This window comes from Xiphophorus hellerii, chromosome 13 (assembly GCF_003331165.1).
Source record: "Xiphophorus hellerii strain 12219 chromosome 13, Xiphophorus_hellerii-4.1, whole genome shotgun sequence".
NCBI lineage: Eukaryota > Metazoa > Chordata > Actinopteri > Cyprinodontiformes > Poeciliidae > Xiphophorus > Xiphophorus hellerii.
The window spans coordinates 15,593,883-15,611,736 of NC_045684.1; the positions used below are offsets into that span (position 1 = coordinate 15,593,883).

The window sequence follows — 17,854 nt, forward strand, 5'->3', positions numbered from 1 at the left end:
AAACAGATATTGATCTGCAGTGTCTGAGTTGGGTTATCATTGCTTCTTCTCTTTTGCTCCTCAAAAGCAGCAAACCTCATGAAATTGATTTTAAATTTGCTTCTCTCATTCTAAAGGGAGTTTTTCTGTTTTGTTTTTGTTAGTCCCTTCTATTGTAGTCTCTAGAGCGTCCGTTGCTCTAGTTTTAAAAAAAAGTCAACTAATCAAATAGCAGCGGATGGGTGTTTATGTGACGCTTTCATTTTTGCTTGCTTCAGGAAATCCTTTCAAATGTAAATGTAAAGCAGGGAAATTACCTGATGTTGAGCTGAGTCAAAAATAATATAGTTAATCAGTGACAGGGCAAATGATTAAACCATTCTCTAAATATGGAAAAATCAATAAAAATTTTTAACTAAATGCCTAACTTGGTGAAGTTTATAAGGAGAAAAGAGAAGCTTGACGCTCCCCTCCCACATCTGTTGCTGTCCACTGCTACTCAGCTGGTACAGGGGCCTTCATGGTGTACAGAAAAAGACCTGTGACTTGCTGTCATTCTGTATTGAGAAAATAATGAGGTAACTTCTTGTTTGCGGCCACTAGTCAGTTTGTCTTCTGAAAACAACTAAATGCTAGAGGTCACCTTAGGCTAACAAACACAAGGACAGTTGAACGCACAAACAGCTTATTGAAATCTTAATGGACAGATGGATTCAGTTTGAACTGAGGATCTGTGGTGAGAAACAGTCGTTTTGCTATGAAGTCTTTCTTGGAGAACCAGGCTGTTCCTAAAGATGTTCAATTTTTCTGCAAACTGAAGGCTCTGACATACTCAGGCATACAGATTCTGTGAGCCGCATGGACGGCTGCGGTTTCATAGTCAAGCTTACCGATTGCCGACATTTCTTGTGACAAATTCCTTCATTTCCCACAATCCAAATGGATACTTTATTAGGTGTGATGAGCTGGTTAGGTGCCTCATTTCTTCTTCATCAGGGCAGCCGCTGCACAACTGTTACAGCGACACAAAGTGGGAGCTGTGTGTCTGTGCGACTGGTTGCTCCGACTCTAAACCTCTTTAATTCTATGTCGCAGACTAAACAATTAAAAATATGAACACCGTTTACTGCTTATGTGGCCATAAAAACTAACATTGTGTGGATTTCTGCTTTGAGTCTATTTGAAGTCTACCTCAAGTACACACGGGTCTCCACAGAGTGAAGTACGCCCAAGTATGTGGGAGCCTTAAGATGTCAACTTAACAAATGAGTTCTGCTTTAATTAGAACCCAAAAAGTCTGTAGTCATGACTGTAACCTCTCTGATAATTAAGCTTCGTAAAATTTTGGGTCAAAAAGTTCTAAAGTTTATTTATTTATTTTATGCATTTATGGAGTTTTTGTTTTAAAAGGAAGCCAACAAAAATTGCTTGAGGGTAACAGCAGAACAAAGAAACGATACAAAACTTTTTCATTCACGAGGTGTTTCTCTAATATTGAACACATTCCTTACGTGTTTTAGAAAAAGCAAGTTGTTACAACCTTTTAAGCTAAGCTTATTATGTCAGCTTGTCAACCTCTGGAGCTCAACGTGCTGGATGTGTACAAACACCCAGCGATGAAGTGGAACTTGTTCTTCCTGATGTACAGTGGTTGGAATCCTGCCTGATCATGCCCAGAGATACACTACCAGTCAAAAAAACAAACAAAACATAGCAGAAAACATGCAATCACATACCGAAAACACAAGTGCTTGAAATAAATAAACCCACACAGGTAATTAAAGCATTTCAAACGCACACTGCAGGTGGTTCTTAGCAGCTTCCTCTGAATATTTGGGTTTGCATAATTCCAGTTTTGACTCTGTATTGTGAAGCAGCAAAGAATACTTCCCTAAGTGCTGCATAGAGGAAGATCAACATCATTACTTTATGTAGAACAACTGAACATTTTGCAACAATTCACTAAACTCTGCTACAAGGAAGCTTTAGAGGGAAATCTGAGTTCCGCTTTCTAGAACTGTACTTAGCAGAATTTATGTTATAAAATGTGACTAGTAGATTGTTATGATTTGCATAATATGTTACTGTGAATGTTACATGTGTCTAAAGCTTAACTAGAAAGTGTGATTCCCTCAATTATCAATGTAGCTGACAAATCTATCACTATGATAACACTAACTTTCTCTCATGTGGCGTTTGTGCGATTTAAGCTTCAAAAAAGACTTTACAGAAAGAGACACTGGATGTTTCCTTATTATTCTTATTATTATTCGTTCATAATCTCATTTTATTTCCACCAAACTGGTTTCTGATGTCTAGAAGATGGAACATCACGCTGTCGCCAACTGACACTGAGCTATGCCAACAATCTCTAATTTTAACAGCAGATATCTGACTCTGAGATTTCTGTCAGTGTACAAAGTTACTTGAATGTCACATAAAGAAAACTGTAAAATAAGAACAATGTGAAAGAGAAACTGATGCTAATGTAAAAAGATATCTAAACAAGAATGCAGATGTGCGGAAAGAAACTGCAATTAAATTGAACAAAAGAACAATTACAAACTTTTTTCTTTCCATATATTTAAAGGCATTGAAGAATACCATTAACATCACTCACACATGAAGAGATAGTGTGTATTTAAATAATATAAAATTAAATAATGCAAAGTTGTGACATACAAACAACAGTTTGCATTGTGTAACTACTGAGTTAAACATTGCCACGTATATCTAGTCATTTTCAAGTTATTTACAACAGGTAATTAAGATATCAAAAGGTGTCTGATAAAGGAGTTTCCCTGGAAAGCATATTCTAAATGACTGAACATGACTAAATAGAAAAAAAATACTTTTAGATTTCCTGTCCTATATTTTTTGCCTTTTATTATTTTCACATGTTTTTTGAATAGGAAAAAATATAATTTACGGCTTTTTGCAAAATCTAATGTGGAAAGACTATGAAAGAGCACTAAAAGGTACCTTGATTTTCATAGTTTAAATTGACGGTGATTTTATTTTTTCTGTAGGGTTTTAGTAAATGCCCTAAACTGCCTGAACGCTCTTTGAAGTGTGTGTAACTTCAAGCTACCTTAGCTTGCTTTTTTTTAAGCAGGGCTACCTGAAGATATGTTTACTTCTTCGTCCTCAAGTCAAGCAGGGTGTGCAGGACAGGGTGGAGAACCCATAACATCCTCTGTGTAACAAGTCAAATGGAAAGTGTGGTACTTACACCATCATGTTTAACAAGTGATGACTAAATGTTTAGTTGTATAAAGAGGAGTGGGGATGGAGGAGTGAAACCAGGGGGAACGGTGCGTAGACAATTGCCTGGACTGTCCTTGTCGCCTTCATGCAAAGAGTTGCTGATGCAGCAGTTGTATTTACAGTTGTACTCTGCTGGGATCAGATGCTATGTTTGTATGCTCTACAAAATGGCTTGTTTTTGGAAAGAAGTTCTGTTTCTTGTTGATTCATTGTCTCTTTGACTCCAGGTTGGACTAAACTCTGTGTTGTTCTGTGTATGCAAGTTGGTCTTCATCTTTATCTGTAGTTCTATGTTTCAGCAAACATTTTGGTCTGAAAAAACAGTAAGCAGTTTTTAATGTGTTAATTGTTTTTTAAAGCAAGGGGAATGTTTAATTCTCAGCATAAAACTACGATCCTCAGTTTATGCTTTTGTATACAGAAATGTGAACTAATCTGCATATGACTTCAAGAGGAAGAATTTAGGGCATAGTCATTCATACCTGTGAATGTAAACCTGCAACTGATCTGACTTTTAGGAAATAGTTTACAAGTCAACCTTTGCTAATTTTGAAGAAGTTTTGTTTTGGTGAGGCTTTTTAAGTTTTAGTGTCCATTTACTGTCTTAAGAATTTGCCTGGTGCAATCTACTGCTTCTCTAGCCTGTCAACTTCAAGTTTTAATACATTGGAGATTCAGAAATTGAAAAATACTTTAGCTACTGTTGCATTTTTTAAATCTCTGATGTCACCAAGGCTGACTGTTTTCTGTAAAGCTGAGACACTTTTTGAAATACAAATATTTATTGTTAAAAGTCCAAGAAATCCGCCTTCCTTCACATTCTGATTCTTAGTTTGAGTCTTCACCATGTTCAGATGCATAAATGGATTCAATTGCTGCCATTTGTTTGATTGATTATTGTTGTTAATCAGCATTTACATGTACCTAATAAATTGGCCAGTGAGTGCATAACCCAATATAATTTCACACAGATTCTAGTCAGATAAATTTCAATTAATTTGTGAACCTGTTTATCTGCTTTTCTACTAATAAAGATCAACAAAAGATATAGTGAAATATTTCATCATCGGCTTCATGTGATGATATGGGCCTTTAATCAAAGCCCAGCATGACTGCATGTCAGTGAGTCCATCTGTGTTGGATGCAGCCTCCAGTCATGGTGGTTGCTGCCTAGTTTCTGTGGTGAGCGTCATGTGCTTGGAGAGAAATAACATTTCTGTTCATGGACAGTTTATATCTGAGCTGAAACAGGGGTATCTGGGACTTTGGGAGGAGATGATACTCAGAGGCGAGGCTGTTTATTGGTTCTCTGGTCTCTCAAAAATAATTCTTGCTTATTATTCCACATAAACTGCACGTAGCCATACATGCAAGTGAAGGTGTTGTGAGGATTTTCTGTGCTTCAGTTTGGTTGTTTCCTCCCTTTATGTGTTATCAGATGATGGATGGACAGGCAGATGATTGGTTGTCATCCATCATAAAGAACCTCCGGCTGGCTGACACCATTTTCCACCTTCTCTCTGTATTTCTCATTTTCCTTTCTCCTCTGAGATTCTGTTTGACCCTTTTTTCTTTCCAATTTACCTTTTTGTTTTCACCACTTCTATCTGGCCTTCCTCTCCCTTTCTCCCCCTGCTGTTTCTTAGGCTTGTTTCACATTTTTCTCTCAGTTTGTCCACTTTCTATTCCTCTTTTACCATTTGTCACATGTTTCTCAAAGTATACCCTTCCCCTTTGCCTCCCCACTGTTTATGACTCGCTCTAGTTTTAAAGAAATGTCTGCTATTCAAAGACAAGTTTGTCCTGCTCGCAATTAAACCGTACCTCCCTCTTCCTTTTTCCCAAGCAGGCTCACAATAGGAAATGCCCCTGTTATCTCGTTGGGTACCAGCGTATTAATTTAAGCCAAAGGCAAACAAGGTGTGGATACGTGCTCTTCTGTGTCCTTGCTCCGATAAAGCACACACAGGCTGGTTTTATACAGAGTCCACCTCTTCAGGCTTCTTTTTTCCTCTACAGTTTGAATTCATTATGCTGGTTGTGGCACAAGAAGGTCAAGAACAGATAAACCAGAAAGCAGAAGTGAGAACTGCAGGAAGGGAAAGGCAGAGCTTTTCTGGGCCCTTATGGACATTTCTGTCGTTTGCCAAACTTACATCTTACTGTACATGCTTATTCAGGAGAGATCTAACTTGCTAAACAGTAGGCTATCTCTGTGACTGTTGTACAGCTTATCAATCAGCTTACACAAGCTCTTGAATATTAGGCTTAATTCAACCACATATGAGCAAAGAAAATACCACGATATGCAAAATGTAGATGTCGATTCATTACTTTAAAGTTTATCTTGATCTGTCTGAAGATTTCCAGTAAGGATGGGAATTTTAAATCCAACATTTCATTAGTTTTCATTAATTGTTTTCCATATTTCCAGGTTTACTCTGAATCATTGTGATGTGATTAAAATAATAGCTGTCACAGATATGGCTTCACATTTGCTACAGAATAATTTGACATAGAGAGGTATTTCTATTTTTATGAATAACCCAGTCATATGTTTGCACACCCTTCAACTAACACTTGGTTATGGCTCTTTTTTTATTTAATTGCAGCATCCCTTACATTTACCTGGCAAAGTTTGAAGAATCTGGATGACAACAGTCTCCAAAGACTTTGAGGACATTGCTTGTTGGCAGTCCTTTTCAAGTGATACAACAGATGTTCTGTCTGTATTTTGTCTGGACTCTTAGGCCACACCAAAACTTGAATTTTATTTAAAAAAAACCTTTGTTTGGTCAATTTGGATACTTGCCTGGAATCGCTAAAGATGGCCTTAAGGCTACTAAGAGGAGGACAATATGCCGAAAAATGAGATGCAGGAAATTCTGGTGAGTTTTTGTTTCTGCTCTACATGAGACAGACATTTGTACATCCTGCAAATGCCTAAATAAAGGAGTAGGGCTCCAACATAGAGGTCTTTTATTGTGTGCCATGGTGATGAAACCAAACCTGAATTATTGTGCCAAATTTCAAACGTATGTGGCACAAGATAAATACTGCACATCAACAAACATTCACCATTCAGTGCTGGCAGCATCATGGTTTGAGATTACTTTTCTCCAGGTGGAACTAGTGTTGTTAATGAAGATGAGTGAAATTAACATGTCTTTTTATGAATTAAAAAAAAACATCTTGCAACAAGGCAGCCTTTTGGGGCTATATTTACAGTGAGGATGAAAGTTGAGGCAGAGTAAGGTGGAAACAGCAAAGGTTTATTCTTCCAGAACACAGCATCAAGAACAATACTAAAGGTGAAACTGCTGCCTTAAATAGTCCCAGCTGTGAAGGACCAAACCGCCTTATAAATCACAAGGGATCTCAATTTACCAATTTCCACCTATATAAATAAATAAAATACATTTTTTTGACCAAATAACACATTTCTATTTACTTTTTATAAATATTTTATGTTTTATCCTTACACCATAAGCACCATTATGAAACCCCACAATCACTTCCCCCTCCCACTTTTCCATGGTCTCTCCCAGAACCTAGAAATGGTGTCTGGACCCAGCATTTGTCCCAATATCCTGGAGAGGACACAGAAAAGGCAGCCACTCCATCTTAGCACCTCCACACTTTACAGATTATGCACAAACATTTGCTCATGTTTTACCCACCAGTAGCTCCTTGCTCTGTGTAACAATTGTCCTCCCTTCACAGGGATAAATATACTTAAAACGTCTTGTGTGCAAATTGTTACTGATGTGCAAATCTATACTTAAAGTGCAGTGTTAAATAAAGTGCTTTTTAATAAAGTGCAAAAAGTGCCCCCATAGTGCTATACAGTGACTTAAGTAAAAATAGTTCCAGTAATGAAGATCTCTTCATTACGTGTATACTTTTATTCTCATTGCTGTTTCATATTTTCTGTTGGCTGTACCATGGTGTCCTTGTAATGTGGTCAATTTTTTTTTTTTTTACCCTTCTCTTGATACGTTTGCATATAAAAATCCTTAATCTTTTTGGAAAAAAAACTTAAAAGATTTAGCTGTACTTTAAACTGTTGAGGTGTTTTTATGTCTCTCCATCATTGCACTGGTGAATGTGGAAAGCTTATTCTAACATTGTCATCGCACTCATTCAGACTAGTGAAATAAAAAAATAATTTGAAACATATTTGAACATCAACAGTAACTAATAAGTTGACTAACAAGTCTTGAACACTGTTAGCTTTAACATCTGCCTCCGATCTTTGCATTTTAAGCACATAGGCAACAACAAACGAGCAAATTTTCATTTTGCCTCCACTGAATGACTGCTTTAAGAAATTTACTTCTGCAAAATATTTATTTATTTGTTTAAGTCTTGAAATTTTCTGGAGCCTTTTTGCCAATTAGTTTTGTTGTTGGTTTGGTCTGGTTAATGGACCTCAGGGCATTATAACATCAGAGAGCATTGTGTCTATGCAAGTGTGTGTGCGCTAGGATGAGAATGGAAAGCAGTGATAAATGTGGGGAAAAAAATTGCAAATATGAAATGGATGCAATTAAAGGCATTATGCCTTTATGTAATGTGATTTTCATTCCATAAAGATGTTTATTGGTATTTTCATGTTATTCAAGGAATTTACTCCATCTTCCTCTACTCTTCCTGCTCAGTTGTCCTTCCTTCCTCAGTCTCTGTCATGGCTGGGCTGTTTGAATAGACTTCTTGTGTTTATTTGCTGGCTGCTGCTAAATCTGCTTCTTTATCCAAGAGATGAAGATGGCGGTGGGAAAACATAAAGGAAAAAGGAAAAATCCACAGACAGAATGTGACAGTCATGGAGTTAGGTCCGAATGAGCGAGTAAATAGATTTTGATAAAAGCTGTGTAAGCCAAGCGAAATACAAGGAGCATATTGTTAAGACAAACTGAGGAGACTTTCTCCTCCTGAACAGTCAGTTCCTGATGTTTTTTCTTAGATTCTTTGTTGAAATGTTAAAGGATTCAGAAACTTTACTTGCTCAACAACTGTTTGCAGTCTGTTCAATTGGTTCACCAGTATACACTTGTGTTATTTGAACCTCATAATTAGTTTTTTTCATGTCTGTGTTTCTGTTGAAGGCTTCCTGTCATGCCACACGTGTGTCTTTAAATGGACCACTTGACTTCCTTCTTGGTTTGAAGTTTTGGCACCATGACATCCAACAGAGAAGTGGTTGGGGTATATTCTAATAGATTTCATTGCAGAACCACAAAAACCATGACCCCAAGCGAATTGTTTACTGCTGAACAGTTCTTGCTTGCCCTCACGTCAGCCCTTCATCAACATCTCAGCATCGTGTCTGAGTTGCCTCTATTCACAACTGGTATGCATCACACAACCAGCAGCAAAATGGAAAATGGCCTGAGCTGGTACTGGAGCTTTTCCAGTCATACCGACCATTTAAAGGGTTTTGCACTAAGACATATAATTCACCCAGTAGCAAACCCACATTTTTATAAATGCATCATAATTTCTCTATAGTTGAGCCACAGCAGTCTCAGTTCATCACTGTGTTAGATTAGAGGTAAACCATCAAAACACTGAGTATGGTGCCAGTTTGTTTGGTCTCCAAGATGCTTCTTTTATATGTTTCCCTTGACTGGATATAAATGTCTGTTTTAGTTCAAACAGACATTTATTAATCCCAGAGGGAAATTAAAGGATGTTATAATTCACATTATTCAAGTTTCTCCAAACAGTTGTTATAGATTCTGATGGCTGTGGACAGAAAGGTTCTCCTGTAGCAGTCTGTATTACAGCTAATCTAAAGAAGCCTCTGACTGAGGACATTCTGTTGTAGTAGAACAGTCTCATGAAGAGTAAAGTTTTTTTTATTTTTTATTTTATGAATAAACCTTCTTTACACAATAATCTCCAGAGGTTCCAGAACAGAACCAGCCTTTATCATCTTGTTTAGCTTTTTTATTTCACATGAGACTATTTTAAATCTTGGCTATATGAACTCACATTTCAGCTGGAGTGTTTGCTGTCAAATTTATCTCTGGGCCATTTCTCCATTATTCTTTATTGTCAATGGCTGCATTCCTAGGTGGCTTTATAACTACTTTTCAAATTGTTTTTATATTTATTTAATCGAATCCAACATGCAAATATTTATAACTATTGTGAGTTACAAGCCTGCACATAATTAAAATGAAAATGTTTGTAAAAATGAATATGTATTTCCATAATGTTCTGTAGATTCTCTCTGATTATAGTGCTATTTATGAAATACTTATAATATTTTTTTCATTTCGTTTTCCTTTTTGGTTGTGTAAAGTACTCATTTAGGCAAGAGACAGTCCTGATTCAGAGTAAATCCAACAAAAGTTATGCTGCAGTGCGGCAGCTAACGGACTTTCTTTAGAAGTGAAAAGAAAAAGTTTTGACTGGAGGAAGACCAATAAGAAGGAGAAGATAAAAGGGATTTTACCTTCCAGCTTCTGGTAAAGGAAGTGAAGCAGAGAAGGGAGTGGAGCTTTTATAAGCGGAAGACGTGAGTCTGAAAAAGGAGCAGACCCACTGCAGCAGGGTGCCACTCTGAGCAGCAACAAAAACAAAATAAGCTTTCAAAACAGAGACTGAGCCCTAGACTCCTCATGAAAACCAAACATCTTAAGTGAGGGCAAAAGGACTGAAGAAGAAAAGGCTGAATTTAAAGGAAGGAAATCAAAGTACAAAGAGGATGGTGAAAGTATTTTTGAACTGTTTGCTTCCAGAGATGACCCATATCATTATAAATGTCTCCTACATAATGAGTATAAAGCAAACAGTCGGATGCCTGAGGACAGAAAGGCACAGCAGCTGGAATTGGTTTACAATTCTAGTTTGGATAGAGTTTTTTTGTGACTAATGCGGGAACTTATGCGAGGGAGTTTGTGGATTTAGAGGAATTTCAAACTGGGAAAATAGAGCTGAGGATATGAGCCAACGACAACTCTCAGACAGACTGGGAAGTGACAGGATGCAGGAAAGCCAAGATGGGAAAAGACCTACTTCATTTTGCTTTGCCAGACATAACAGCCTTTTTGAAATTCCCAACACTCTGTGGTGAATCTTGCAAACTAATGCTTTCATTATAACTTGTTTTTTTCTCATCAGAAAATGATTTTTTTATGCAGTGTTTGGAAAGAAATATATACTAAAAATATATACTAAAAAATCCCCCTAAGCTTTAGATGCTGTCGGTAAATAAGTGTGAGAAATTATAGATCTGTTTTTTTCTCATTCACTCAGTTTTTCTCTTATAATGTAAATCTCTTTTCTTATATTTTCCCAGACCATCAGTGTGAACCAACCTGACATATCATCCACAATCATTTGATGGTATTCAATTAAAAGCTGGACGAATATTCATCTCCATCAGAGTGTGATTCCCAGTGGGTTTGCTGTCCTTCTAAACCCGACTTCTGGCAACACAAAGAGGTAAACCTGTCTGTCTTTGACTTGATACGACCTCAAAACTGTGTGGTAGATTTATATGTTCAAGAAAATTGCATCCTTATTAGAATAAAGAAGGTGGAATGAGTTTGGCAAAGTCTTTTTGAACTGATTGCTGACTGACTCGTCAGTCAGAGTGCTCTTACATGCAAATATGAAGGGATTTATTGCTGAAATGATGAGAGTTGCACAAGTTACAAACTCAAGGAGCAAATATCATTCATGTATTACCTCCTGAGTTGTTTAAGATACCAGAATCAGATGTTTTGGAGATGTTACAGGTTTTTGTGTGGAAGAAATTTGCTGTTGAGGAACAAACACCGATGCCCTTCAAATCTAAGTTGAAATGTTTGTTATAAGAATAGTTATACCTTTTCACTGTTCATTATTCCTCTAATCAGGATATTTTACCTGCACTAACAAGTACTGAAAGCAAATAATGATTAACCTTGACCATACAGGTTGCCATTGTAAGCTTGCTACAGATCTGTGCTTATGGAGTTTTCCCTTTAATGCCCGTCTGTGTACTCTGCTTCTGTGTTGTTGCTCTGATTTAATTTTCATGCATTCAGTAGCAGCAGGAAACACCCTGATGAGGCCACTTTTTCCCCTGCAGTGAATATCTTTTCAGTGATAAAAAGCAGAGTACTGAGGCTACTGCGGCACTAATGCACGAAAGACTTTACCTCATTTGTCACATTCTTCTTTCACATCCTAATACTCAGATTATTTTTACTATCAGTGCATTCACACCAGCCCTGAATAGTTCGCTTTAGTCCAATTCTAGTCTCTGTCTTGTATTTTAGAGTTGAGCCTGAAAGTCTGTTTTTAATAAAACCATACCACATTCTCCAGCAAGGTTTTGGGAGACTCTAGCCAGACCTGGATGTTTAATGTTTTAGAAAAGCATTCTGTTTTTCAACCATTACTCCTCAGAATAGAGATTTGGAGATTACAGGAGATTTTTAGCTCATGTAGAATATAACCAGTACTAAAAAGAAACCCCCTCAATGGCATAGAGAAAGCATCTTCAGATTATGGTTGACCATTGTGGGCCAGTCCAGGATATTTAAGGACCAGGTAATAACTAGATAATAACACAAGTTACTATGTACCATGTGTGTACAGCAGGTTGCGTCTAGACATTGTAAAAGTGTCTTTGTTTTTGTCTCTGTAACCAAATCCACTTTTCATTCACTAAAGCTTTTGAGAAAGCTTATGTCTTGTGCACACTCTCCTTCATCAGTCGGCCTCAGCCTAGTCAATAACTAATCACTCAGACAGGATGGACAGGTCTAGTCATTAAGCATGCTGAACACTGAAAGCTAAACTGCTAATGATCCTGGATTGCTTCTTAGATAGACCCTGCTTAAAGACATAATACCATAATGACCGCCCTCAGCCTCAGTCAGACGACACACCTGCCAGAGTTCTTTGTGTTTGCTGGTTGGAACGACAAGAATTAGATTCTTCTGCACAGATATGAACATTAGGAACACAGCATTTGTCGGGTAATTTGTGCAGCTGAGCTTTTCTGCATTTCCTTTTACGCAGTGTTTTCCCAAGAATACAGACACCGTTCCAGAAATTTCAAATCCTATTTGCTGTGATGTTGACGATGCTGGCTCTCTCTGGGCTTTTTTAGCACTTGTTCATGTGCTGTCATCTGGCATCCAGCGGAGGCAGAAAAGCGAGCATTAAGCACGCTCATCTAATTTAGCCCAGCTCTCAGGACCGCATTTCGCGAAGTTGACATTGCCGGTCGAGCGTGCACAAATTAAATCAACAAGGATTTGCAAGGAAGCAGATCCCAGTATGACCAGATGCCAGACAGCCTAGCACACTATTGGAAATACGCAGCCTGCTGCTTTTTGTGAGAAGCTCTCTGCCAATGTGAGGCTGGATTCTTATCTTAATAAGTGAACCGAGAGATGCCTTGTCTGATCTGGTTACTTTGGGATGTTCAGCAATATCAAAAAGGAAACTCTGCTCATGTTGTTAACCAATTATTGTTAAAGTTTTTGATTTCATTCCACTTGTATAGATTTCTTTGGTGGGTCTCACTCCAAAGTAGTTGCAATTTAGAAAAAATGTCAAACAAATGTTTTCTCTAGAAGCCCTGAGTCACCAAATGATTTCAAAGGTATGAATCAAACTTGGTAAACAGGGTGTGTCCCATACTTACTTCCAAAATAAAAACAAAGAGATGTCAGCTCTCCAGAGATGAGATTTCTTCTTAACTTGGATGTTTGAGGACATGTTGTGGTTGTGAAGTTTGTTCATTGGAGAGAGAACTTGTTTGTGAGTGAGCGAGAGAGGAAAGGAGTGGAGGTCTGAGGCGCCAGCAGAGTGGATATGTCTGGCAGCTGTGTCATTTTGCCACATAAAGGATTATGGGAGAATTGCAACAAATGAGCAGGAGGACAAACAACACATAACCTACCCTGTAGTTTGTGAATGGGAATGTCATTGTCAGTGAAACCGCTCATTTGTCTGCTGCCTTTACCGACTTGTTATTGTGACATTCACTGTTGGTTGAATGAGTTCAGTCACAATAGTTGCTGACCAATGCTAACAGTGATAAAAAAAAAAAAGGCTGGGGCTAAAGATGAATGTTGGTTAAATTGTTTATTTGAACAACATACTTGTAGCTTTTAGAAGCACAATAGCTAAATGTAAGGTTAATTCAGTTTTTTTACTAGTTAAATTTTACCATTGCAAAGAGGAATTGTTCGATCTGCAGTTGCTGTGGATTTTTAAAAACCAACATGTTCATGTTGCTATAGTAACTGTGTGCACTGATGCTGCAAAAGTGATTTTTCTCAGGAGAGTTTCTCCTCTGCATAAGAAAATGGAATTTGCTTTGTGTTTTCCCTTCTCAGATTCTCTGTTTCATTTTCTAAATGATAAAAATTCACCTTATTCATACAAGCTAAATACTTTTAAAATAAATTTATATAAAACAGATGGACAAAATGATGTTGATTTTTACCTAACATATCAAATCAAGGTTTGAGATCAAAAATATTAGCAGACAGACGCATGTTTAATTTGGCTTTCCAGACTGGTTTCCATTTGTCACATATTGATTTTAAGTTTTAGACCACTTCCATTCTACATGTTGACAGGAAATTTGGATAAGAAGAGGAAGCACAACTTTACTCCCAACGGGAGCAACTATGCATGACTAACAAACTGCTTCTGAAACACTTGAGTACCTTGCAAAGTTGAATTATTATCAGTTTTACATTCTGCAGTTTATGATTGTGTCTGGTTGAACTGCTAGACTTTGCGGATTTGTGGCAGAACATTTTTAACAGCATAGAATTAAGTCCCGCAACATGGACATTGCTTAGTTAAATAATATGATTCGGTGGACGCATGTCTGATGCAAAAGTGACGAGTGATGGTTTAAAAATACGTTTAGTTACTTTCCGTTTCAGCTACATGTCTCTCTGTGTTTACTTCTACTGGAAATGTTTCAGAATACCATTTTGTTTTTCCTGTAAGTGAGAGGAAAGCATAACACCTGCCCTTTAGCCAGCTGATTGGCAGTCGGCAACAAGTGTGGCAAGGGCAACACTCTATTAGTCTAAGCTTCGTACAACTGCACAGAAAAACTTGTCACTCTGCCTTGATTCTTTTTTTTACAAAGGATTGCAAAGAAGTCATAGGACAAGGATGAAGGAAAATTTGGGCAGTTTGGAAGTTGTAATATTTGTTTAAAACCTTGAAATATATTGTTTTTGCTAGCATGTACTCCTCCAAAAGAACATCTCTCAAATTTTCTCAACTTTTAGGGTTTTAACTTCTCATGCCTACTTTGCCCACCATCAATTTGAAGCATTATACTGACTTTTTGTATCATGAATGGTGACATGATATGGCAAAAAAAAAAGTTTATTCCACATTTCATTTCTGTAATTACAGAAATGAAATCTTGGTTTCCATTAATTCAAGTGTCTTCTAGCTGGTATACCTACACTTCTCTTTTTTTAGTGTTGGTGATACTTGCACACGACTGCAAGAATATAAGCTTGCCACACCCACACATGCACATAAACAAGCACTCCCCAGACACTCAGTGACTCGTCAGGGATAATCGATGTGTAATGTGTCTGGGAAAACGTGCGCTCTTGTGTGTGTTCTCTTTGTTGCTACGTCATCCCTAATACATTCTTTCTGCACACTTCATGGTCGTCTTCTATCTTTGAATGCGTCCCAGCAGCCTCTTAGGCTGTCGATACGCATTGTCACTTTTATAGCCTGTTATTGGGACACGCTGCTTTGGGCGCAAGATGGTCTGCCAAGTGATAACAAGACCCGGCGAGGTTTGTCATCGGCAGGGATATTAGTAGGCTTTTCTCAATCCCTGGGTGCTTGTCATGCTACACTCATATTTTCTCGCTGACTGAGAGCGTCAGAAAACCTAAAGGCTCCTGTGGCCTTGCATGAACTTCCTCTTTAACTAAACAGAATGCATTCCTTTTAACTAAATAAAATAATTGTGCTTCAGTCAAACCTGTATCTAAAACCTAAACAGGTGCTTATAAATAGCATGTTTTATTTGAAAGTAATAGCCACGTTTTAGCTTCAATACATGATGCACAAGCAAGATTTTTTTTTTTTTAATAAAAAGAATAATTTTAAACTTGGTAAAATAGTATTGGAGTAATTGCTTAAGTTTTTTTAACTTTTGTTTTCTTGTCTATGAATATTTATATTAAAAGCAGCAAAAGCAACCTGCCTTATGGGAACCAATTATTTGAAAACAAACAAAAGAACGTTACAAATATCAGTTATTAGAAAGGACTGTCGGTGGAGTATGTAACATCAACTCTTTCAGTAGGAAATGGGAAATAGAAAAGAACACATCATCAAATTAATTTTTCCACTGTCTGTTTAAAATTTAACATGACATGTGAAGACATGACCATTTAAGACATTTTTTGGAAGCACCGTCAGCAGTTTCTCTTCTCAGTCCACAGACCTATTGACTCCCATTTCTGTTTTGGTTCTGAATTGAGTCCGTCACGAACTCACACTTTGGTTTATCCCTTGTCACAGCAACTTGTCCGTTTCTCCTTGCTCTAAAATCAATCAAATCTTTGCTCAGAAAAAAATACTTCAGGATCAGGCTGTGGACCTCATTAATGAATCATCATTTGGACCAACTTCTTGACATGTTGATCAATTATTTATGTGGAGAAACTGTGAGGTGAATCATAAGTTTGTCAGGGCTTTCTTAGGACTGTGTTTATGATTGAGATGTGCATTTCAACAGAAAATTATTTTTGGATTTTACTGCCAGTTCAGGTATTTAATGTTCAACCATCAAACCACAGGGGCTGTCACAACCGCATGTGACAGCCATATACTGTACATATTTCACAATGCATATTTTCATTTTCACCCATTCACTGTTGTTCATTACAAACGTATCATTCTATAAATATACATGCATGCTCTATATTATGGAATCGCAATTACCATTGCAATAATTGCGCTCAATGTTACAATTGCTAAGGACTGATTATACGATATACTGTATTTGGTTAGGTATTATATTTCAGGTGGTGTCTATCAATAATATATTTGGACATTCCCCTCCTTTTGATGTGTTTAAAATGTAATCTGAATTGACAATTCAGACCTTAAAGACAACCTGGAAATCTATAACAACCCTTCGGAATAGAGATGAGCTCAATTTTGACCCAGCTTATCTGATTTTAACATCTTCTGTAGTTCTGCAAACCTCACATCTGTGCGGAACATATAAAATAAAACAGACCGGCTTAACCAGAGGAGGCTTTAAGAGGCGATGTGTCTGAACCGTATTGTTAAAGAGGCTTTAGCGAACCACAAGTGAAAACTCCTCCACTGCAGCCAATCTTGTCTTTGCTTACTTGTGCTAACTGTGTTTTTTGCTGCTTTATTCCAAACACCTTGGTGCTTTGCTGCCATCTTGTGAATGGGCAATGCAAAAGCAAACAAACAAAAAAGAGCGATAGTGAAATTGTTTCTGTTGGATTTTATTTTGTATTTATTCACAAATGCCACTACGCATATCTAGTATTTAAAAAACAAACATATCAGACTGTATAACCGTTTGTACAGTCTCCCAAAGGGTTTGAGACTCTGGAGCTGTCTCTGGGGGTTAAACTGGGCCTCTCAGCAGCTCATGGTGCTTCAGTCAGCTCTTTTTTTACCTACTTCCCTTCCACTTGAACTCTGTCACTTCCTGTAAAAACCTTTGAAAACTTTACTGTATGTTTTTAGTTGGGTAATGAATCCAAACCTCTGTCCTAGTCTTACCTTTACATGAAAGGCCTCTAAGCTTGACATTCGATACACTCTTGCCTATTTAATGGACCATTATAGCCACAATATACCCATGCAAAGTGTGTTTTTAATCACGCTAACCATTTCACGTGTCTTCTTTTAATTAGTGATGTAAGGAAATCAATAAGGCAGGTACTCTTAAAGCCTTAATGACTTAAGAGACTTGATTATATTTTGTGTTTCATATTACAAAGAGAAATGGCTAATGTATTGTGGTTACCATACATTACTGCACATGTTCCTGTATCCTCTTTCTTTTTCTTTAATGTGTTGGCATCTTCTTGGCCAGCTCTACTGACAGAATACACTGTAAAAGGACCTGGAAGCTGAAATGAGCATGCTCTCTCTCCCTGCAGCTTTTAACAAAGAGAAAACTGCTTCAAACGCATGTTTTTTTTTTTAAAGCAGCTGTGGCCAGTTTTACCACAATAACAAGAACTGCAACCAGCTGGTTTATTAGTGGCCCTGTCAACAGAACAATAACTGTGATACCAACAAGGGGTCACAGAAGGGGGCGGGGGGACTCGACCTGCGAATCCACAAAACAAGGCCGATAGAAGTCACAACACAGGAAATTAGCCACTATTTGCTTTCACTTGTCTAGACATGTTCCTGCTAATTAATTGCTACATGCCTCTTTGTTCCTCTCAATGGCATGTGCTTTCGCTCTTGCATGTTGTATTGTAAGAGCCCTGTGATGTGAAACTGTGTTGACCTATTTGTGGCCCCCCAAGACTGCATGCTGTGGTGAAATAATCCGGCAACGACCCAGAAAGTCATTTTTCAGAGCAGGTGG

At 37.6% G+C, this 17,854-nt stretch overlaps 1 protein-coding gene across 3 annotated transcripts in view; it reads left to right on the forward strand.

Moving 5' to 3' along the window:
* The window catches only part of pag1 (phosphoprotein membrane anchor with glycosphingolipid microdomains 1), a 60,494-nt gene that overhangs the window by 7,110 nt on the left and 35,530 nt on the right, over positions 1 to 17,854 (forward strand). For 2 of the 3 annotated variants that reach the window (XM_032581057.1, XM_032581056.1), the window contains exon 2: positions 10,556 to 10,701. The exons of the other annotated variant lie outside the window; for it this stretch is intronic. The gene's annotated coding sequence lies outside the window, so the exon portion shown is untranslated. The remainder of the gene's footprint in view (positions 1 to 10,555; positions 10,702 to 17,854) is intronic. 3 annotated transcript variants of the gene reach the window in all.